Source organism: Nerophis ophidion, linkage group LG09, assembly GCF_033978795.1.
Source record: "Nerophis ophidion isolate RoL-2023_Sa linkage group LG09, RoL_Noph_v1.0, whole genome shotgun sequence".
NCBI classification, from domain to species: domain Eukaryota; kingdom Metazoa; phylum Chordata; class Actinopteri; order Syngnathiformes; family Syngnathidae; genus Nerophis; species Nerophis ophidion.
The window spans coordinates 25,575,529-25,600,643 of NC_084619.1; the positions used below are offsets into that span (position 1 = coordinate 25,575,529).

Consider the following 25,115-nt stretch of genomic DNA (forward strand, 5'->3'; position numbering starts at 1 on the left):
ACTCACATAATGTTTTTTCTGCTATGACTATGACTACGTCAGAGTTAGACATGCGTTCTACTGAGGTGGCAAATTATGATGCGTTCAGTTTATCGCAGCACCAAGTAGACAATCTGAAAATTCCCGTCATATCAATTCCTAGATATGGTCGTAATTATTTTAAGTACACCGCGCATAACAAACGCAACATTATTAATATTGCTACTACGGATAATTTTATCAACAACTCCTTAAAACAGCCCACTACCTATAATATGGGCTTTCTAAACATCAGATTTTTATCTCCCAAAACATTATTAGTTAATGAGGTCATTAGAGACAACAGCCTTAATGTCATCAGTCTTAGCGAAACCTGGCCTAAACCAGACGACTTTTTTGCGATAAATGAGGCATCCCCTCCTAACTGTACGAATGCGCATATTGCCCGTCCCCTTAAAAGGATGGGCAATAGGCCCAAAAGGGGACGGGGGGTCGCAGTAATATACAACAAAAACTTTAACTTTAGTCCCAACTTAAATAATAAATATAAATCGTTTGAGGTGCTTTCTACGAAGTCCGTCACACCGCTGCCTCTGTGCCTGGCTGTTATCTACTGCCCCCCCGGGCCCTATTCGGACTTTATTAGTGAATTCTCAGAGTTTGTTGCTGATCTAGTGACGCACGCCGATAATATAATCATAATGGGGGACTTTAATATCCATATGAATACCCCATTGGACCCACCGTGCGTGGCGCTCCAGACTATAATTGATAGCTGTGGTCTTACACAAATAATAAATGAACCGACGCATCGCAGCGGTAATACCATAGACCTAGTGCTTGTCAGACGTATCACCGTTTCCAAAGTTATGATACTCCCGTATACTAAAGTAATGTCCGATCATTACCTTATAAAATTCGAAGTTCAGACTCATGTTCGGCAAGCTAATAATAATAATAACTGCTATAGCAGCCGCAACATTAATGCTGCCACAACGACGACTCTTGCGGACCTACTGCCTTCGGTAATGGCACCATTCCCAAAGTATGTGGGCTCTATTGATAACCTCACTAACAACTTTAACAACGCCCTGCGCGAAACCATTGATAGTATAGCACCGCTGAAGTTAGAAAAGGCTCCAAAAAGGCGTACGCCATGGTTTACAGAAGAAACTAGAGCTCAGAAATTATTATGTAGAAAGCTGGAACGCAAATGGCGCACGACTAAACTTGAGGTGCACCATCAAGCATGGAGTGATAGTTTAATAACTTATAAACGCATGCTTACCTTAGCTAAAACTAATTATTACTCAAATCTCATCCGCATTAATAAAAACAATCCAAAATTTGTGTTTAGTACAGTAGCATTGCTAACCCAACAAGGGACTCCTTCCAGTAGCTCCACCCATTCGGCGGATGACTTTATGAAGTTCTTTAATAAGAAAATTGAACTTATTAGAAAGGAGATTAAAGACAATGCATCCCAGCTACAACTGGGTTATAGTAACACAGATACGACTGTATATACGGCGGACACTGCAAATTTCCAAAATAGTTTCTCTCGTTTTGATGAAATAACATTAGAAGAATTGTTACAACGTGTAAATGGAATAAAACAAACAACATGTTTACTTGACCCACTTCCTGGGAAACTTATCAAGGAGCTTTTTGTATTATTAGGTCCATCAGTGCTAAATATTATAAACTTATCACTTTCCTCGGGCACTGTTCCCCTAGCATTCAAACAAGCGGTTATTCATCCTCTCCTTAAAAGACCAAACCTCGATCCTGACCTCATGGTAAACTACCGACCGGTGTCTCACCTTCCCTTTATTTCGAAAATCCTCGAAAAAATTGTTGCAGAGCAGCTAAATGAACACTTAGCGTTTAACAATCTATGTGAAACCTTTCAATCCGGTTTCAGGGCAAATCACTCTACTGAGACAGCCCTCGCAAAATTGACTAATGATCTATTGCTAACGATGGATTCTGATGCGTCATCTATGTTGCTGCTCCTCGATCTTAGCGCTGCTTTCGATGCACCGTCGATCATAATATTTTATTAGAGCGTATCAAAACACAAATTGGTATGTCAGACTCAGCCCTGTCTTGGTTTAACTCTTATCTTACTGACAGGGTGCAGTGCGTCTCCCATAACAGTATGACCTCGGACTATGTTAAGGTAACGTGTGGAGTTCCCCAGGGTTCGGTCCTTGGCCCTGTACTCTTCAGCATCTACATGCTGCCGCTGGGTGACGTCATACGCAAATACGGTGTTGGCTTTCACTGTTATGCTGATGACACCCAACTCTACATGCCCCTAAAGCTGACCAACACGCCGGACTGTAGTCAGTTGGAAGCGTGTCTAAATGAAATTAAACAATAGATGTCCGCTAATTTTTTGCAACTTAACGCCAAAAAAACGGAAATGCTGATTATCGGTCCTGCTAGACACCGACCTCTATTTAATAATACAACTTTAACATTTGACAACCAAATAATAAAACAAGGTGACTCGGTAAAAAATCTGGGTATTATCTTCGACCCAACTCTCTCCTTTGAGTCACACATTAAAAGCGTTACTAAAACGGCCTTCTTTCATCTCCGTAATATCGCTAAAATTCGCTCCATTTTGTCCACTAAAGACGCCGAGATCATTATCCATGCATTTGTTACATCTCGCCTCGACTACTGTAACGTATTATTTTCGGGTCTCCCCATGTCTAGCATTAAAAGATTACAGTTGGTACAAAATGCGGCTGCTAGACTTTTGACAAGAACAAGAAAGTTTGATCACATTATGCCTGTACTGGCTCACCTGCACTGGCTTCCTGTGCACTTAAGATGTGACTTTAAGGTTTTACTACTTACGTATAAAATACTACACGGTCTAGCTCCATCCTATCTTGCCGATTGTATTGTACCATATGTCCCGGCAAGAAATCTGCGTTCAAAAGACTCCAGCTTATTAGTGATTCCTAGAGCCCAAAAAAAGTCTGCGGGCTATAGAGCGTTTTCCGTTCGGGCTCCAGTACTCTGGAATGCCCTCCCGGTAACAGTTCGAGATGCTACCTCAGTAGAAGCATTTAAGTCTCACCTTAAAACTCATCTGTATACTCTAGCCTTTAAATAGACCTCCTTTTTAGACCAGTTGATCTGCCGCTTCTTTTCTTTTTTATCCTATGTCCCCCCCACCCCCTTGTGGAGGGGGTCCGGTCCAATGACCATGGATGAAGTATTGGCTGTCCAGAGTCGAGACCCAGGATGGACCGCTCGTCGGGACCCAGGATGGACCGCTCGCCTGTGTATCGGTTGGGGACATCTCTACGCTGCTGATCCGCCTCCGCTTGGGATGGTTTCCTGTGGACGGGACTCTCGCTGCTGTCTTGGATCCGCCTTGAACTGAACTCTCGCGGCTGTGTTGGAGCCACTATGGATTGAACTTTCACAGTATCATGTTAGACCCGCTCGACATCCATTGCTTTTGGTCCCCTAGGGGGGGGGTTGCCCACATCTGAGGTCCTCTCCAAGGTTCTCATAGTCAGCATTGTCACTGGCGTCCCACTGGATGTTAATTCACCCTGCCCACTGGGTGTGAGTTTTCCTTCCCCTTTTGTGGGTTCTTCCGAGGATGTCGTAGTCGTAATGATTTATGCAGTCCTTTGAGACATTTGTGATTTGGGGCTATATAAATAAACATTGATTGATTGATAAAATTCCTACAATGTGAATTCCTGGATTGTTTTTTCCACATTCTGTCTCTCACAGTTGAAGTGTACCTATGATGAAAATTACAGACCTCTGTCATCATTTTAAGTGGGAGAACTTGCACAATCGGTGGCTAACTAAATACTTTTTTGCCCCACTGTATATTCAACTTTTCATAAACTTTTCAACAGCAGCAAAAAGCCTTAAAAAGTCCTAGTTCAAGTATTTTAAGTGTATGACATTTTCATATTTTATTGCACCGCACGCCTTGTACTTGAGACTGTAAATATTTAGAGAGGATGGAAAGTTGTTTTCTCGCAGAGACACTGTCAGATTAGATTTGAACCAGGTGTCCTATCTCTCCTAAGCAATTCAGATTAGGCTACTGTAACACCTTCCTGATGTTGTTTACTCTAGAAGTCTTGCCTCCCTACAGCTCTCTTTGCTCTATATAACTCTTCAGCCCACATCCATGGATTTCAAGCTCTGCACTGATTTGAACCTTCTGCGATTGTGCCATCTCTTTATTGAGAGCTTTGAAGTTTTGCATGTAAAAAACAGTTTGTTTTTTTCGAGTCTGATGGCTGATATCACTGCCGCCCAAGTTGAAAATAAAAACCTGATGCTTTCTCACCACAGGCCTTGTGAGATTTTCTTCCATTTTCCTCGAGCCACTAAGTAGGACTTGGAAGACATGTCCGGGGGTGATGTCACCACGACTGCCCGCATGAAAAGAGAGCGATAGCTGCGTTGTGGCTGAGGGGAGAGAACGTGAAATGGCGCGCGAGAGGGGGTCTGTTCTTTTCCACTTGCTGCATGTCATCACAAAAGTATGATCAGCCCTCTGGTCCAGTCTCATCACAGATAGGAAGTTTGAGTTTGGAATCATGGGCAGGCACGAAGGGTTGTAAAATGTAAAGACAATGGGATGTGACAGTGCTTAAGTTGACTTCTCTGCTAAAGTCAGACAAACATCTAGTATGGGGCGGTATAGCTCTGTTGGTGGAGTGGCCGTGCCAGTAACTTGAGGGTTCCAGGTTCGATCCCTGCTTCCCCCATCCTAGTCACTGCCGTTGTGTCCTTGGGTTAGATACTTTACCCACCTGCTCCCAGTGCCACCGACACTGGTTTAAAGGTAACTTAGATAATGGGTTTCACTATGTAAAGCGTTTTGAGTCAATAGAGAAAAGTGCTATATAAATATATTTCACAATTCACTCTGCATATCTTGTAAGACTTAATGAGTGGGCTTAATGTCACAAGCTTATTTAGCTTCTTCTGACTTTGAATCTTTCATTGTTTATTTTATATTTATTTATTTGTTTATTTACAAATGTAATTGTTATATTACAGTATTATTTTTTGTTAATATTGCTGTTTGTTGTGCAAAAAGAGAATCCCTAAAAGCGTAGAGCAGAGGTGTCAAACTCAAGGTCCGGAGGCCAGGTCTGGCCCACCACATCATCGTATGTGGCCCACAAAGACCTGTAAAAAATATGCGTCACTAAAGTACTTTATCTTTTCTTACTAAATGTATTTGTTCTTTCTATTTTAACAGAAAAAAAATGCAGGTAGCGCATGCCATTGCATACTTTTTAAACTTTCATATTATCCAATATAGCAAAAAATGTATCATAATACTTTCCAAACATTTTAATTAGTTAAAATATTTAAATTTCTGCTTGACTTACAGTTTTAGAGCAAGTTAGCCATCAAATTGTACACTGTAAAATTTGGGATGTTTTTTACAGCATAAATTGAAAAAACCCTACCATTGTTTTTGTAACGGGAAATTCTGTTGACTCAGCTGCCAGTGTTATTACTGTAAGATGTATGGTTGTTATTTTTACTGTTAATGGTAAAACAGTATTATTCTTTTTAACGGTAAAAAATTGGCAGCTCAGTTGCCAGAACACAACAAAAATGATGATCAAGTTTTTCCATTTACCGTAGTATGTTGCGAAAAACACTGTACATTTTCAAGTATAATTCTGGTGATTGAGTTGCTACTTTTTTATTGTAAAAATACAGTTTTTTGTTTTTTTTACAGTGTATGTAGAAAATATATATAATTATAAAATGCATAGGCAAATTCATATATCATTCGTGATATATCATGCCCTCTGAGGGCAACCAAAATTACAATGTGGCCCTCGATGAAAATGAGTTTGACAACCCTGGCGTAGACTTTATCATTAGGGACCCAAAGTATCATGTAAAATACAAAATACAGTACGATACAATAATTTCAAAATCTACCTAACAAATACCCATTCACAATTACCTGCCAACCTACCAACTGGATTACATTTATAGAGAAGGAAGCTTTATATACCCCCCAATCAGTGTCAAATGTGGTTAGAAAGTTCCATCTTGAAGATTTGCGATGACCGTACCAAACATACAAGAGTCAAGACCAAAATATGCGACCAATGTGAAATCGTCAGCCACGTGGGGTGTGCTAAATATATCAAGCGTAACGTAACAAATGTGTTGAATTAAATTTGTTCAAAGAATGTTATTATTTTGCTCTCAGTCTCATTCCAGATCTCTGCAGGCTATACTAAATCTTGTAAACTTTTGATTACGATCTGTCCGTCTTAATGAAGGTTTACTTCTGGTGTTATGTCTATGTGAAGGAATGGTCACTGGAATGAGCTGGCAGAGTCTAGAATTGAATCCATATACCACGTTGTACATGTTACAAGCATTGTGGCATACGTCACACTCAGTAAGCTTCAGGATAAGCATCCATTAAAAAAGATGATCCGAAAGAGCCCTAAAGTTTGCCAATGATACAACACGTATGATTTTATTCCAAAGAATCTCCTGTTTTTTTAGGTTAACTAGGACATTGCAATAATTTATATGTGTTTGGACTAGAGTTCGATACAGTCTTAGAAGAGCGTCAAGTGGAAGAAAGTGCTTAAATTTTGAGAGTAAAACGACATATTTAAATAAGTTATAATCAAATATTCAATAGGATTTTTTAAATTGAAAAATCAGTCTACGTATATACTGTATACCCCAAGGAATTTTTTGTATCGTATACATATTCTAAATGTCACAATCGAAAAAAAATTGGGCATAAAATTAAAGTATAGGAGTCAATATAGGAAAGTATTCACAACGCTGTGACGCTTAGCTGGCATTTGGTTATGCGGGTGCATTCTCTCTATAATGCAGGCGGACTGGACACAGCATGAAGGTAAGAAAATATGATTTATTTCTACTATAAAACAGACTAAGAACCAAAAGACTTGCACAAGGCACTGAAGACAAAACCAACAGAAATAGCATGGGAGCTAGAATGAACTGAAAGTGCTAACATGTGAGCTAGGGACACAAACAAATGAATAGCGTGGAAGTTAACAAATACAAAAAGGCTTTTACCAAAATAGGAAACAGCGACGTCACCTGTTGCATCGATCAGCAAACTAGAATCCGAGGACGAATGAACAAAAAGGGCAGGCTTAAATAGAGGGGATAATCACAAAGCAGGTGCGCGTGAAAAACAAAAGGCAGGTGACACAAATGTGTAACTATGGAAACGGAAACAAACAGGAAGTGCCACCAGGTACTAAGGGAGACAAATACTAAACAGGATGTGATACAAAGACGGAACAAAAACAGAATATGACATGATCCAAGTAGTGGATCATAACAAGCAGTTTGTTTTTTCGTATTCGTTTTCACATTTTATGTCACAGCCTTATTCCAAAATAAAATACTTTCATTTTTGTCCTCAAAATTATTATTATTTTTTATTATTTTGCATATTTGATAAAAAATCAAACCCAAAAAAATCACATGTGCATACGTATTCACAGCCTTTGATCAATACATTTTTGAGGCACCTTTGGCAGCAATTACGGCCTCAAGTCTTTTTGAATACGATGCCTCAAGCTTGGCACACCTACTGCATTAAAGTTAAATCACCAAAGATTGTCACACACACACTAGGTGTGGCGAAATGATTCTCTGCATTTGACCTATCACCCTTGATCACCTCCTAGGAGGTGAGGGGAGCAGTGGGCAGCAGCGGTGGCCGCACCCGGGAAACATTTTTGGTGATTTAACCCCCAATTCCAACCCTTGATGCTGAGTGCCAAGCAGGGTGGTAATGGGTCCCATTTGTATAGTCTTTGGTATGACTCGGCCAGTGTTTGAACTCACAACCTACTGATCTCAGGGCGGACACTCTAACCACTATCTTTGGGCAGTTTTACCCATTCCTCTTTGCAGCAACTCCCAGGCTCCATAAAATTGGATGGAAAGTGTTGGTTTTCATCCAGGATGTCTCTGTACATTGCTGCATCCCCACAGCATGATGCTACCACCACACTGCTTCACTGTAGGGATGCTATTGGCCCGGTGATGAGTGGTGCCTGGTTTCCTCCAAACATGATGCCTGGCATTCACACCAAAGAGTTCAATCTTTGTCTCATCAGACCAGATCATTTAGTTTCTAATGGTCTGAGAGTTTTTCAGGAGCCTTTTAGCAAACGTTTTAGTGAGATATGGCTTTTGTCTGGCCACTCTGCCAGACATGCCTGATTGGTCGATTGCTATAGAGATGGTTGTCCTTCTGGAAGATTCCCCTCTCTCCACAGAGAAATACTGTAGCCGTCAGAGTGACCATGGGGTTCTTGGTCAGCTCCCTGACTAGATTCCGTTGAATGCAGCAATGTACAGAGACCTCCTGGATGAAAGCCAATGCTTCCCATCCAACCTGATGGAGTTTGAGAGGTGCTGTAAAGAGGAATGGCCGGAATTTATAAGCTTGATAAATTTGCAAAATGTTTAAAAACAACTTTTTCACATCACGGGGTATTGTCTGTAGAATTTTAAGGACAAAAATTGATTAATTCTATTTTGGAATTAGTATTTCACATAACAAAATGTGGAAAAAAAGTGAAGCGCCGTGAATACTTTCCGGATGCAATGTATCTGTATTTGTTCTGGCTACTCAGTACAAGATGGTTTGGCTGATTGTAATAATATTTTTTTGTATTTATTATTTTTCCTGCAACAGAAAGTCAATCACATATTTATTTTGGCTTAGATTTTACACCAGGTGCTATTCCTGATGCAACCGACTGGAGACTGGCACTGGACGTCTCCAATGGCTGGGTTTTCCAAACATGGCTGGAAATCAAATATTCACCACACCTCATACCTAAATCAACACTTCAGTCACTCTCACTGAACACAGATGGACTTACAGTAATAAAACAACTAAATACAATAACTAAATAAAAAAGTTGAAAAAAAAAAACCCAGCTTAGCCCACGCATCAGAGAACTGCTTTATCATCCTCTCCAACAGCTTCACTTTAAACCCTAATGTCATGCAAATTAGCGCAGGCCTTAAAGTTCCACTAAAACGGAAAAATAAATGCTATTTTGAATGTTGTTTCTTTTTATCTGTTAAACTACATCCAAGATATTTCCAACTCGTAAGGATGTAAAAATATTGTCTAACCGCCACCGTTTCAAACGTCATGCCCATCCTCAGCAAAACTGGGAAATAAGTGTGCTGTTTATCATTCTCAATCCCTGTAAGACAAGAACAGATATATTTTTCTTTTTTTCATGCATTCTGAATTGAAAATAAACTTTAACGAGTCATCTAACAATGGAGTCAATGGGGGGCTCCTCTGTTCCTCCCGCCAATTAAGTAACCATCCAAAAACCGACAGAAATACCCCATTTACATATTGCGACTTGAATATTAATCAAATATTAGCAATATTGTTATTATACGCACCAATGCTGATGGTCTATTTTGAGTAGCGCATTGATCCCAGAGAGCTAACTTGCTTATGCTGCTGTATTGACGTACTAGCCAGCTGGTGTCCTGGTGCATCTTTTCTGAGCAGGTAAGAAATAATTCTAGATTATACATCATGCATGAATAGCGGAAGTTTGTAGCCATAAATCAAGTAGTTGGTAAAATCTTGACACTTAACATAGACCCAGAGATGGCGAGAAATACACACAAAAAACGCTTGTTGCGGCACCTTTTTTATATTTATTTTTTTTTACCCTTCGTGAGAACTATCAATCAATCAATAAATCAATCAATCAATCCACTTCATTTGTATAGCACATTTAAACAACAAAAAAGTTTCCAAAGTGCTGCACAACATTAAAAACAATATTCAAATATTATCCCTAGCTCCACCAATGACTGAATAAAAACAAAAAAACAAAATTAAATATAAAACGATATAAAATAAATATGATTAAAAACGATTTTAAATGGTAAAACCAATTAAAACAATGAATAAAAATCTGTGTAAAAAGCCAGAGAATAAAAGTGGGTCTTTAGACTGGATTAATTATTCATTTAAACGGGAAGTTATGAACATTCCATCAGTCCGCATCCCACTGAGAGGAGACATCGTACAGTAAGTGATTGTTTTATTGTTCGTAGTTTGTACATCTTGTTTAGGGCTTTAGCAATACTTCTCCATGATGCTTACTGTTTCACTTAGGATAGATTTGTTTAGCACACAACGTCTGAAACTTGTAGATCATCCTCTTTGTATTCAGGCAAAAAAATTATAAGGTTCTGCAACTCTTGTTGTTTAACGGATTTGTGGTCCCCCATTGTTGCTACCATACCATCGTTTTTCATAGAAAAAGACAGCAGCTTTTGGTTTAAAAAGAAATACACGATATATATATATATATATATATATATATATATATATATATATATATATATATATATATATACATATATATATATATATATGTATATATATATATATATATATATATATATATACATATATATATATATATATATGTATATATATATATATATATATATATATATATATATATATATATATATATATATATATATATAGTATTCACAGCGCTTCACTTTTTTTCAATTACTTTAGACCACAGAATTTTCCTCCAGAAGGTGTTGTCTTTGTCCATGTGATGCCAGATTAAACAAAAATGTAGCTGTTTGGCCACAATACCCAGCAATATGTTTGAAGGAGAAAAGGTGAGGCCTTTAATCCCAGAAACATCAGTCCTACCGTCAAGCATGGTGGTGGTAGTATTATGCTCTGGGCCTGTTTTGCTGCCAATGGAACTGGTGCTTTACAGAGAGTACATGGGACAATGAAAAAGAAGGGTTACCTCCAAATTCTTCAGGACAACCTAAAATCATCAGCCCGGTGGCTGGGTCTTGGCGCAGTTGGGTGTTCCAACAGGACAATGACAATAAACACACATCAACAGTGGTAAAGGAATGGCTAAATCAGGCTTTAATTAAGGTTTTAGAATGGCCTTCCCACAGTCCTGACTTAAACGTGTGGACAATGCTGAAGAAACAAGTCCATGTCAGAAAACCAACAAATTTAGCTGCACTGCACCAATTTTGTCAAACGGAATGGTAAGAAATTCAACCAGAAGCTTTCCAGAAGCTGGTGGATGGCTACCAAAAGCGCCTTATTGCAGTGAAACTTGCCAAGGGACATGTAACCAAATATTAACATTGCTGTATGTATACTTTTGACCCAGCAGATTTGGTCACATTTTCAGTAGACCCATAAAAAATTCATAAAAGAACCAAACTTCATGAATGTTTTTTGTGACCAACAAGTATGTGCTCCAATCACTCTATCACAATAAATGGGAGTTGTAGAAATTATTGGATACTAAAGACAGCCATGATATTATGTTCTCTACGAGTGTATGTCAACTTTTCACCACGACTGTATATATATATATATATATATATATATATATATATATATATATTATGGCTATGAGTTGTTGTTGTTTTTTTCTCTTGGCCCCTGTCTGAACCCCCTCTCCAGGGCCCAGTCTTAGACCGATTTTTTTTATTTTATTTTATCTTATTTTAATCTTCTATTTTTTTCTCCCATCCTGTATCTCATCTTTTTTGTAAGGGGCGCTGGAAGCCGGCAGACCTGTCAGTGATCCTGTTCTGTCTCCCTGTAATGTTTTGTCTTATTTTGAATGGGATTGTGCTGAAAATTTTATTTTTCCTGAAGGAATAAATAAAGTACCATCTAATCTATCTAATCTAATCTAATCTAATCAATGCCCTACCAAATAAATAAGGGAATTAATGAATGAACGAGACAACCAAGATGGGGGATTATGTATAGGCCACATGCTCAATAACGTCTCCATACTGAACTGAAGGTGATCAGACTTTTTATAATCATAGTGTGTATAAGAGTTTTTTCCTGGAAGATGATAAGTGCATGTACTTCACACACAAATCAAACCCCAAATTGTTTTTAATTTGATAAAAATCATAAGTGTATGAGCATATTAATTATATTTTTTTAACTCACTGGAAATATCAAATGAATACATCTCTAACTCAACTTTCCATCGATTTTTACTCCTGTGTCATTTGAAGTACTTTAATAAAAAAATTGGCCAGGGTATAAGTAATCATATTTTCAATATTGCGCTTAAGTGCATGTTCAAGAATGCTGTAGCTTGGTTGACCTCTATGATCTCTAGTAAATATTGTTGCAGAGAATACTGACGGCAACTAACACTACCTTTAGTCAGAATTATTTGGGATCAACTAACTTTTGTAATGTGTAGAATTATTACCGTACTATTACTCATACTATATTGCAGATCAATTTTCAAAACATGAACCAGGAAAGTTATTTATTGCATTTTTGAAAATGGAAAATGTTTTCTATCCAGCAAACAAGACTGATGTTGACTCATCATCTCAATTGTGAGGTCATACGTCTGTTCCGATGCTTATCAGTGGGTCTCAACAGCTTCAAATTCCTTAATTCTTAGCTCACACATCTGAATCCACATCTTGACAATGACCTTACTCTGGTCGCCTGGGGGCTGTTGTATTTCAGTTCAGACATTTACAATGAAGTTATTTGTGTTGTGGAATTACATGGCAGCTGCAGTTTATGGTTCAATAAGTGTAATATAAAGTTATTATAAAATTTACAAAGTTTGTTGTTTTGCCCACCCCCAATCTCTTTTTGGCAAGCACTGATGACATAACATCATCTTTAATTAATGTCAGCTAAAATGTGTCACTTTTTTGTCATTACTCGAAAAAAAATATCCTTCTTTAATGTACTGTATGCTTGTGGTTATATTTGACCTAATGAGACTACGTGCTTATCAGCTGACGGTCATGCACACATGCACAAATACACCTGTTTCATGTCAACTCTTGTCACAGTGATGAATGAAATCACATGCCATAAAATGCCAACTTTGTTACTGTTTACAAAGCAAGAGTGACAGGATCCTGCTGAATCAAGCAGAGACAATGAAACAGTTTGCCCTAAAACGTAGATCAGTGGTTCTCAAACATATTTACCAAATACCACTTCACAAAACACTTGGCTTCCCAAGTACCACCTCGATGTCCAACTTTAACACATAGTAGCTTAGTAAGCTTAAATATTCATTAAAAACAAGGCTGTGACATACTCTTGCTGTCGTCGTGTGGGTTCAATAGACCACCCAGGAAGGACATATTTTTAGCAGGTTTGACTCTGGTTTATTTTTTAATAAACAAGCTTTAGTGTAGGTCGGATCGCTTTTCAGCTGCTCCTTTCCACTGATCGCTCACGGTCCGCTCTTTCAGCCGCCGTCGTCGTCGTCCTCTTCTATGGCTCGCTCTCTGTCGCTCTTTGAAGAGTCTTCATCTGCTCCTGCAGGCTCTCTAACTCCTTCCTCCTCGATCTCTCCTCCTTCTCCCCTTTTATACATTATCAGGAGAAATGTTAATAGGTTCCCGGTGTGTGATCCACGCACCTGAATTAGATTGCGGCGGCGTCGCTCCCGGCACGCCCCGCCTCTCCGCTCCGCCGCATCCTCCGCCTCCTTGCCGCCATCTTGGGCAGGGCTGCAGCGTGCTCTGCCCCGCCGACTGCCAGTTGGCTCCGCCTCTCCACAAAGGCGTATGTTTTATTTGTTGAGTATATGTAATATTTTTGGCCACTGTAACATTAGCAATTAGTACGCGTACCACAGTTTGAAAATCCCTGGCAAAGATAATGTATCTGATCTGTTCACCTGGCTGAATCATCAGAAATCTTCTTTCGATCGAGGTCAATTTAAGAACAGGCCAAATACAGGGGAGCCACATTTCAAAACTATTATCATAAAGTGATAGGCATAGGAGAAGGCGGGACAGGAGGGCTTAGGGAACCGGTCTCTACCGGCTTGAGCTTGGACACATGGCAAGTAGGAAGAAAATTGAGCGAACCAGGCAATTTAATTCTAACTACATAAGGGTTAATGATGCACTCTATCTCGTAGGGACCACCAAAATGAGGAACAAGCTTCTTAAATGAAACCTCTGAAAGTAAGTCTTTGGAGAACAGCCACACCTTTTGTCCAGAAACATAAGCGGTAGCTCTGGTGCAATGGCGGTTGGCCAATGAAGGAAGGGCAAAGGCTTGAACCCATGGGCTGTACAGAAAAGTGACATCCCAGTGACTTAGCTGACCACAGTGTTATGAGTGTACTCAATCAAAGGAAGTTGCTGCGCCCACTTGGCCAGGTCTTCGTGATAGACTTGCCTGATGGCAGCCTCCATGTCCTAATAAGTTCTTTCAGACTGTTGATTGGTCTATGGATGGTACCCGAAGACAGACTGAATGACGCCTTAAGTGCCTTGCAGAAAGCTCTCAATACTGCCAACGTAAACTGTGTAGCTCTTTCTGAGAAAATATCCATCCGGATGCCAGGAAGTCTGGCCACATGCAGAATAAGTAGCTTGACCAGTGAAACAAAGTGTGCTATGAGGACTGTCGTGTAGTGATTAGAAACAGGCAAACTAGTCACAAAGTCCATCAATATATGGGAGCAGGGTATAGAAGGGATTGGGAGCGGTTGGAGCTGACATGCAGGGGTCTGATGTGTCAATCTATTCCGAGAGCAAACAGGGAAGAACAGACTGCTCAGCATCCCTTGGGATGGTCGGCTACTAGAAGCTCTGCGACAACAGGAATAAAGTTTGTCGAAGTCCCAGATGACAAGCTAGCTTTGAAGAGACACTCCGCTTTGTGCCCCACCTACCACAGAGAGTCCTCTAGTTTATGCCGCTGTTCTTCTAAGGCGAGAATTACGGACAACAGCTCTCTTATGTCAATAGCATAATTCCTCTCTGCTGGTGAGAGACGGCACAAAAAAGGGCAAACGCGGAGTTTGTTTATCTACAAAGCGCTGAGATAAAACCACTCCACGTTTCAGACGTCCACTTCTACAACAAACTGAGAAGGATTGGAAGTGCTAACAATACAGTTATCATCCATTTATTTTCGGCGGCTTGTCCTTCTCTGGGTCGCGCAGGGCTAACCACAAGCCGCCACCTCATTCCAGGCAACACAGCTATAATTAGGAATTAATTGCATGTAAAGGAACCCCAAAAGGTTTTGTAAGAGTTTCCTTGAAGTGAGCCTTGCTCAATCTACCATGCCCTAAATCTTGGCAGTCTGTCCCAAGCTGTCCTTTCGCAAAAATACTGTATACCCCAATAAAGGGGACTGTATCGGAATGAAACATGCAATTCTTAGCGTTGATAAATAGCCGATTCTTGCAGATATAAGCATGTTTAAAATGTTCGGAATGGGATGACGAAAAAATCAGGATGTCATCCAGATAGACAAGCACAAAGCTACCCAGAATGTCCTGTAACACATCATTGCTGAAACGCTGAAAAGTGTCCGGCACATTGCTGAGTCTGAAAAGCAAATATTCCAAATGCCCCATAGTGGTGTTAAACGCTGTCTTTCACCTTCTCCTATGCAAACCACATTATAAGCATTCCGTAAATCTGGTTTGGGAAATATTTTTGCTGAATGTTGTATCATAAAGGCTGACTCCAGAAGTGGCAGGGTATGCTTATTTTTAACTGATATCATTAAGGGCTCTATAGTCAATCCTTCTAGTCCATAGAAGAAGAATCCAAGGAGGACTCCAGTCAGTACAGTCATTTTATACCACTCTATAACAGGACTGTGAATTTTAAGCCATAAGAGCCCCATGACTACAGAAGTGGATTGAGAAGGTATGACATAAAACTTGATAACTGGAAAGAATGAGGGTCAATGCACAGGTCTAATCAGTTATATCGGCTAGTACCTTGCTCTATCGAGATAACATACTGGCTTAGCAACACTCAGCTGAACAGTAGGAATCTTATATTCAATAACAAGACCTGGTCTATAAAATAGTCATCCGCCCCAGAGTCAATCAGAGGAATTAACGTAGTTGAACCATCTTGCCACGGCAAGGTACCTTACGAGTTGGAACCGACTCCAGCTGATGCCGGTAGGAGAATGTCACAAGGCGAAATCGGGATTGTCAGAAAGTTCATGGGGCTTTGGCTAGATGGGACAACGATTTGAGGGAGATGACCTGCCTTGCCACAGTAAAGGCATAGACGAAGCCTGAGTACACAGTTGTGTTTGGCTGGTGAAAGGCTGTTACCTCCCAGCTGCTTAGCCCCGTCGACTTCCCCTGGTTGGAAGATGCCCTCATCAGGACTATAAAACGCGCAGACCCAGCAATGGTCGAAGAGGTGGCAGAAGGCCCACACTCCGTAGCCGTCTGCCTCGAGCGCTCAGAAAGATGATTGTCCAGCTGTATCACATGTCCGATCAGTGCCTCCAAAAAGTGGGAATTATCTTGCAGCATCAGCTTACCCTTCAGGTAAGGGTTGAGGGTGGAACAGAAACATTGAGCACAAAGAACGCTTACCTCATTTACTCTCAGCTGCCAGGATCTTCAAAGTGATGCTGTGTTCAACCACATACTTCTTGTCCTGTTTGAGCAATATGAATTTGTACCGGGTCTAAAAAGGGGTATATTTAAAAGCTAGACTATATAAATGAGTTTTAAGATGGGACTTAAATGCTTCTACCGAGGTAGCATTTCTAACTGTTATTGGGAGGGCATTCCAGAGTACTGGAGCCCGAATAGAAAACGCTCTACAGCCCGCAGACTTTTTTTGGGCTCTGGTAATCACTAATAAGCCGGAGTTCTTTTAACGCAGATTTCTTGCCGGGACATATGGTACAATACAATCAGCAAGATTGGATGGAGCTAGACCGTGTAGTCTTTTATACATAAGTAGCAAAACCTTAAAGGCCTACTGAAACCCGCTACTACCGACCACGCAGTCTGATAGTTTATATATCAATGATGAAATCTTAACATTGCAACACATGCCAATACAGCTTTTTTAGTTTACTTAATTGCAATTTTAAATTTCGTGCGAAGTATCCTGTTGAAAACGTCTGTATGATGACACGTTTTTCTTCTTTGTCATGAAAAAGGGACGTTTTTGTCATGAAAAAGGGAGGTTTTTGTGGTTGGTGCACTAATTGTAAGTGTATATTGTGTTTTTTATGTTGATTTAATAAAAAAAAAAAAAAAATCTATATATATACATATATATATATATATATATATATATATATATATATATATGTATATATATTTTTTTTTTTTTGATAAAAAATTATTCTGCAGCCCGGTACCAATCAGACCACGGCCCGGTGGTTGGGGACCACTGCTATACTGTATATATTTGATGTGCATCTACGCAAATGATTGTAGATTACAAAAATCAGTGCTTATATCAGGGACGCACACCTGTTTTTCTATAAATCGAATTCCAAAGGACACTTTGGTGGCGCTTTTGGCTGGGCGGAATGAGATCATACCCTCATGTAACAGCAACGGTTGCCACGGTAACGGTGTTCCAGCAGCAGGAAGCAATCTACTTATATCAAAGGTAGAATAACAGAAGACGGCTGTGCCTCATTTTTGCCTTTGCTAAAGATATCAATCACATCGAGAGGGAAGCTTAACCTCTGACCTGTGATGTCATTCCAGCGGAAAGGTCGGCGGTCTCCAGGACTTTAAATGTGGAGGCTGTGTTGACCTGCTGTAGCGTGACGTATTAATCAACTGCTTCTCGTTTATTATTGAACAGGTTGTTAATATTAACCCAGGAACAAACGTGTTAAAATATAGTGCATTTACATTCGCTTAATGGAGGTACTTTCAAAGGATCACCAGTTTACTTTTACAGTGTACATCTTGAATCAGTTTTCGACCGCACATTTCCATCGGACATTAGCTTAATGTTTAAGTGAGGTCATTTTCTAGGTCGGGGGTAAATGAAAATGAGTAGTGGCTAATAATTAGCACACTCTTTTTGAAATGCAGTCAACTTTTGCTTCGCTGCAGAAGACAACTTTGAACCTCATCCTAATCACAGCCTGGATTTAATTTAAAATACAAGGTGGCCTCAGGGGGGTGGGGGGGCATTACATAACACCTTGGACCCACCTGAGAGTCGGGTTTTATTGTTTGCCTCGCTCATGTCGCCTCCCGTTAGAGGAATGGATGAGCTCATCGCTGACAACAGGCTGAGCTATGCGGGCTTTTTCAGCTGACTGTAAACTACCGACCAAATATTTGTGACAAACAAACGGACAAACAAAAAGTTTTAAAGTGAAATTGTTTTGTGTTACTGAATTAGGTAACGTAAGACAACGTGTTGTTGTCATGCCAATAACAAGTGAACAAGTGCGCCTGCATCGTCAAATATATTACCACTTTTTCCCACCTGGTAAAGTAATATTTATACAAGTAATTTGTGTAAATAAACACATAACCATGATTGTAAAACTATTACCTCCTGCTTAGCAATAGTGGTACGATTGACCTTCGTCAACCTAAACCAGGGGTGTTAAACTTATTTTAGATCGGAGGCCACATGGAGAAAAATCTACTCCGAATTGGGCCAGACTGGTAAAACATACTTGCCAAACTTGAGACCTCCGATTTCGGGAGGTGGGGGCTGGGGAAGCGTGGCTGGGGGCGGGGCGGGGCGGGGGCGTGGTTGGGGCAGGGGACGTAGTTAAGAGGGGTGGGGTATAATTCACCAACTCGAGTATTTCAAATATATTTTGCATATATACACATACATATGCATGAAATACTTGACGTTCAGTGAATTCTAACTATATATATTTATCTTATTATATATATATATAAATAAAATAAATACTTTAATTTCCGACGGCACCTATCAAATACACAGTAATAAAAACACAGTTGTTCTACTAACTGTACTGTGCTTGCTTGTTACTAATTTCGGGGTTTCGGGAGAGGCGCTGAAATTCGGGAGTCTCCTGGAAAATCCGGGAGGGTTGGCCAGTTTGTGTAAAATCACGGCACGATAACTTAAAAACAAAGAAAACTTCAGATTGTTTTCTCTGTTTAAAAATTGAACAAGCAAATTCTGAAATTGTACAAATCATAATGTTGTCAGGTTTTTTTTTTTACAATTACCTGTTGAAGTTAATAGTATTCTATCTTTATTTTCTAAAAAAAATATGTAAAAATGTTCATCAGTCAACTCATCGGTGTTATCAAAATGAAAAAAAATGATATCAAAATCAAATTACAGTATGTTATTTATGTAGTTTGATAATTTTTCTCGACTGATGTACTAACATAATTTGGTTATTTTGTACATATGTAGCATCATCTACAAAGATACAAATAATTGCTATTGCGACATCAGTGGACACATTTAGACACATTCAAAAATTTCAGGTTAATTTTTATACTTATCAAACACATCCCGCGGGCTGGATAAAACCTATTTGCAACCCTTGGGCTGTATGTTGGACTTCCTTGACCTAAACATTACTCACTGTCTACATTTATGTAATTTCTGCTTTATTTCCTGCAGTTTAAAAACAATAAAACCATAGACTGAAGTGTTTTTCAACCTGTTTACTTTTGCTAACTTTATTTGACAATGCAAAACAATATTTGTTCAGTTGTTGTTCCAAAAATGTTGCACAAACATTTACATCTGCACTCGATTGCAAGATCACAAATACGATGACCGATCGTCATTCTTATTTTTTGTTAAAATAGACGCTTAAAGTTACCTTTTTACTAATTAATTTGCATACAAAATTAACTCAGACATCATCATTTTATGCAAATTTACTGTGCTTACAACTACAGTCTGAATTATTGAACAAAACGGTGCCGTGCCTGTGGGTTGCTGATTATGTGCTGTATTGACTGACAGACATCATCCGCCTTCATTTATCCGTTTACAGTGTGTTGGATCAATCAATCAATCAATCAATGTTTACTTATATAGCCCTAAATCACTAGTGTCTCAAAGGGCTGCACAAGCCACTACGACATCCTTGGTAGGCCCACATAAGGGCAAGGAAAACTCACACCCAGTGAGACATCGGTGACAATAATGACCCAGTGGGACGTCGGTGACAATGAAGAATATGAGAACCTTGGAGAGGAGGAAAGCAATGGATGTCGAGCGGGTCTAACATGATACTGTGAAAGTTCAGTCCATAATGGATCCAACACAGTCGCGAGAGTCCAGTCCAAAGCGGATCCAACACAGCAGCGAGAGTCCCGTTCATAGCGGAGCCAGCAGGAAACCATCCCAAGCGGAGGCGGATCAGCAGCGCAGAGATGTCCCCAGCCGATACACAGGCAAGCAGTACATGGCCACCGGATCGGACCGGACCCCCTCCACAAGGGAGAGTGGGACATGGAAGAAAAAGAAAAGAAACGGCAGATCAACTGATCAATGTGAATGCTTATCTAAAGACATTTAAAATTGTATGTAAAAAATATTTGTAAATTTTTAAAACCCCCCCTGCAGCACCTGACTGCCTGTTGAAGACCTCAATCAAACAATACAGTGGTATCTCTGCAGGAGTTTTCACAGGATTTATTTTTTGATGAAAAAAATGTAAATGAATCAAAAATATGTTTTGGTTCAGGTACCACTAATAGTCACACACACACACACTAGGTGTGGTGAAATTAAGCTCTGCATTTGACCCGTTCTCTGGTAGGTGAGGGGAACAGTGAGCAGCAGCTGTCGCCACGCCCGGGACTCAGTTTGGTGATTCAACCCCCAGTTCCAACCGTCGATGATGAGTGCCAAGCAGGGAGGTAATGGGTCCCATTTTATGACTCGGCTGGGGTTTGAACTCACGACCTACCGATCACATTGCGGACACTCTAACCACAAGGCCACTGAGCAGGTCATTTATTACTCCAAATTTAAAAACTCAACAGTTTCCAGATGACTTCTACACTTAAGATGATATACATTTTTTTTAATTTTTTTTTTACAAAATTATGTTTGAAAATTCTAGAAAAACTCAGTGCTAATGCTAACACTAGCCCGCTGTTTTTAACGCGTCTACTGATGGGAACTGGTTGGCTGGTGGTGTTTTATTACAGCGCGTACGAAAAGGAGTAGGAAGAAGCGGAGCTTATTCAATCCAACCCCTTTTTGTATCACAGCAGTTTTTTAACCCATTTGTTTGTTCCCTATTTTTTACACAACAATACATACCGTATTTCTTTGAATAGCCGCCGGGGCGCTAATGAATTTAAAACCTTTTCTCACTCCTGCGCTTATTCAAAGCATGCGGTAAAAGTAAGCAGGCGCTAATAGTTTTAAAACCTCTTTTCACCCCTGCGCTTACCAATGGCATGCAGTAAAAAATTGAGTGTGATAAAAAGAAAAAAAAAAAAAGAAAAAAATTGTTCTGCGGCCGCGGTTCGGTGGTTGGGGACCACTGCTCTACAACATGTCATCGCGACCGCCTTTACACAACGCTATCTACGCATGCAATTCGCTGCTCCTCATACGAGATTGCACTGCATACTTGGTCAACAGCCATACCGTTTACACTGATGGTTGTAATATAAACAACTTTAACACTCTTACTAATATGCGCCACACACTGTGAACCCACCCCGAACACATTTCTGTAGAACATTGGCTCTGTAACACATTATAAACGCAACATAAGTATTACCCAGAATTCCAATGCATCCATGACTCTTGGCTATATTATACACGCGCCCCCAACCCCGCCTACCTCGACTGACGCACGGAGAGGGATGGGGGTGTGGGGGGGTGCTAGTGGGGTGTATAATATAGCCAAGAGTCATGGATGCATGGCATTGTGGGTAATTCTTATGTTGCGTTTCACAGAGTGTGGCACATATTAGTAAGAGTGTTAAAGTTGTTTTATATCACAACCATCAGTGTGATCTGTATGGCTGTGGAACAAAACCCCTGGTTTACACATAGTAAGAGAAAAAAACAAACCCCTCCGCCAATTTGAAAATGATAGGGGAAGCGTCACTTGTGACGTCACGGATTTGACCCGGCGGTAAAAGTAAGCATGTTTTAATAAATTTGGGGAGCAAGTTTGACCCGGCAGTAATTCAAGGCAGGCGCATATTTCCTATTCAAAGAAATACGGTAAATAAATGAGTAGACAAATAAATGAATTTACAATGAGTTAGTAAAGGAATATTAAATAGTAAACAATTATTAAAGTTCTCATAAATAAATATTTAAAAATGTATGGTAGAAATGATCCAGAGGAAGCCCAAAATGTAATTACTTGTTTTGTTTTTATCCCATTTCGGAAATTTGTGAAAGTTTCAAGAAAATCTTCCCATAACATTTTTGAGTTATTTTTCAAACTAACTAAGTTACTAACTAACTACAACTAACTAACTAACTAACTGACAAACCAATGGCAATTATTACATAACCTCCTGGTAGTAGTAAAAGATGGCTGTGTGCTACTAGCTTGATGCTAACATATAATTGACAGTTTGATTGAAAATAAGCATTGGGATCGTAATAAATTGAAATTGTTACAAAAGTTTGACCAATGAGGTTTTAAGAGAATGAAATGAACCTCACAATACGAAGGTCCTGCAGTCCTGGGTTCAAATCCAGGCTCGGCATCTTTCTGTGTGGAGTTTGCATGTTCTCCCCGTGAATGCGTGGGTTCCCTCCGGGTACTCCGGCTTCCTCCCACTTCCAAAGACATGCACCTGGGGATAGGTTGATTGGCAACACTAAATTGGCCCTAGTGTGTGAATGTGAGTGTGAATGTTGTCTGTCTATCTGTGTTGGCCCTGCGATGAGGTGGCGACTTGTCCAGGGTGTACCCCGCCTTCCGCCCGATTGTAGCTGAGATAGGCGCCAGCGTCCCCCGCGACCCCGAAAGGGAATAAGCGGTAGAAAATGGATGGATGGATGGAAATGAACTTAAAACTGTTTAACTTCTTTATGTGGAAGATAATTTGTGACTGCTGAATTTGTATTAAAATATACTATGCTCGTCTGCTGCTTAGGTTTTGTCTCCTTCAATCTGAATCCAGCGACTCGTCAAGACATTTTGGATGATTTAATGCTTCCAACTTTGTGAAAGCCTTTTTGTGTGCTGAAAGTTCCAATGCTGACGCTGAACTGAAACGCTGATGAAACGTAGAATGAATGTAACAATAGTTTGAATGTTAAAAAGGTTTGAATTTTGAAAAGCTGATAGTGAATGGAAATGCTATTTGTATGTATGATGAAAGTAAAAATGGTTTGACTGTTGAAATGCTTTAAATGTTGATATGGTTTGACTGTTGAAATGCTTTAAATGTTGAAATGGATTCAATGTCTAAATGGTTTGACTGTTGAAATGGTTTGACTATTGAAATCGTTTAAATGTGGAAATTGTTTAAATGTTTAAATGGTTTGACTATTGAAAAGGTTTGAATATTAAAATGGTTTGACTGTTGAAATGGTTTGACTGTTGAAATGGTTTAAATGTTGATATGGTTTCACTGTAGAAATGGTTTTACTGTTGAAATAAATTAAATGTTTAAATGTTTTGACTGTTGAGATGGTTTGACTGTTGAATTGGTTTTACTCGTGAAATAAATTAAATGTTGAAATGGTTTAAACTTTGAAATGGTTTAAACATTGAAAGGGTTTGACTGTTGAAATGATTTGAATGTTGAAATGGTTCGACTGTTGAAATCGTTTAAATGTTGAAATGGCTTGACTGTTGAAATGGTTAGAATGTTGGAATGGTTTAAATGTTGAAATAGTTTGACTGTTGAAATGGTTTTACTGTTGAAATGGTTTGACGATTAAAATGGTTTGACTGTTGAAATGGTTTAAATAATGAAATGGTTTGACTGTAGAAATGGTTTGACTGTTGAAATGGTTTAAATGTTAAATAGGTTTGACTGTTGAAATGGTTTAAAAATTGAAATGCTTTGATCCTTGAAATGGTTTGAATGTTGAAATGGTTAGACTGTTGAAATTGTTTTAATGTTGAAATGTTTTGACTGTTTGAATGTTAAAATGGTGTAAATGTTGAAATGGTTTGATTGTTGAAATGGTTTGACTGTTGAAATTGTTTAAATGTTGAAATGGTTTGACTGTTGAATTGGTTTAAATGTTGAAATGGTTTGACTGTTGAAGTGGTTTGACTGTTGAAATGGTTTTACTGTTGAAATGGATTTAATGTTGAAATGGTTTGACGGTTGATATGGTTTAATTGTTGAAATGGTTTGACTGTTGAAATAGTTTGACTGTTGAAATGGTTTTACTGTTGAAATGGTTTGAATGTTGAAATGGTTTAAAAGTTGAAATAGTTTTAATGTTACAATGGTTTGACTGTTGAAATGGTTTAAATGTTGAGATGGTTTGACTGTAGGAATGGTTTGACCGTTGAAATGGTTTGACTGTTGAAATGGTTTAAACATTGAAATGGTTCGAATGTTGAAATGGTTTTACTGTTGAAATGGTTTTAATGTTGAAATGGTTTAAATGTTGAAATGGTTTAAATGTTGAAGTGGTTTAAATGTTGAAATGGTTTGACTGTTGAAATTGTTTAAATGTTGAAATGGTTTGACTGTTGAAATGGTTTCAATGTTGAAATGATTTAAATGTTGAAATGCTGTGACTGTTGAAATGGTTTCAATGTTGCCATGGCTTAAATTTTTAAGAGCTGACACTAACAAAAATAATTTGGTTTAAAAGTCAAAATTGTTTAATGTTTTTTTTTAAATGGTTTGAGAGGTGAAGAGCAGAAGCTGTATTGAAATGTAGTATGAATCTTGAAATGTTAACTGTTGGCACAGTTAGAAGAGTTAACATACCGCAAGAGATTAAAAAGTGACAAAATCTATAAAACAATTTCTAAACATATCCCATTAGTGCAGCACCTTAAACATCTTTATTAATAAGTTATTGATAACATGAGAGTTACTGATACAAACATGTCCACTGTAGAGGACACTGCTTGTCAGAAAGTAAAAGTTGAAAGACACTAAAGTGAACAATAATGTTTTACACTTGATGTTTACATTGTCACTTTAAAGACATTCAGCTGTCAAGATTTTATAATATTTGATTGAAAAAGTGAATTTCCCTGCACAATTTTTTGCACTTAAAAAAAATCATGTTTGTATTAATACATATGATTAAAACATTTGAGCATTATGCTTGTGTTCATTTGCAGTAAGTGTGTG

General features: G+C 39.0%; 1 long non-coding RNA gene across 2 annotated transcripts in view; it reads left to right on the top strand.

Moving 5' to 3' along the window:
- LOC133559183 (uncharacterized) overlaps positions 1–25,115 on the top strand; it is a 56,296-nt gene that overhangs the window by 30,108 nt on the left and 1,073 nt on the right. The window contains exon 3 of one of the 2 annotated variants that reach the window (XR_009808118.1): positions 20,618–20,798. The exons of the other annotated variant lie outside the window; for it this stretch is intronic. This is a non-coding gene — a long non-coding RNA (uncharacterized LOC133559183). Of the gene's footprint in view, positions 1–20,617; positions 20,799–25,115 lie in introns of those variants that run through there. 2 annotated transcript variants of the gene reach the window in all.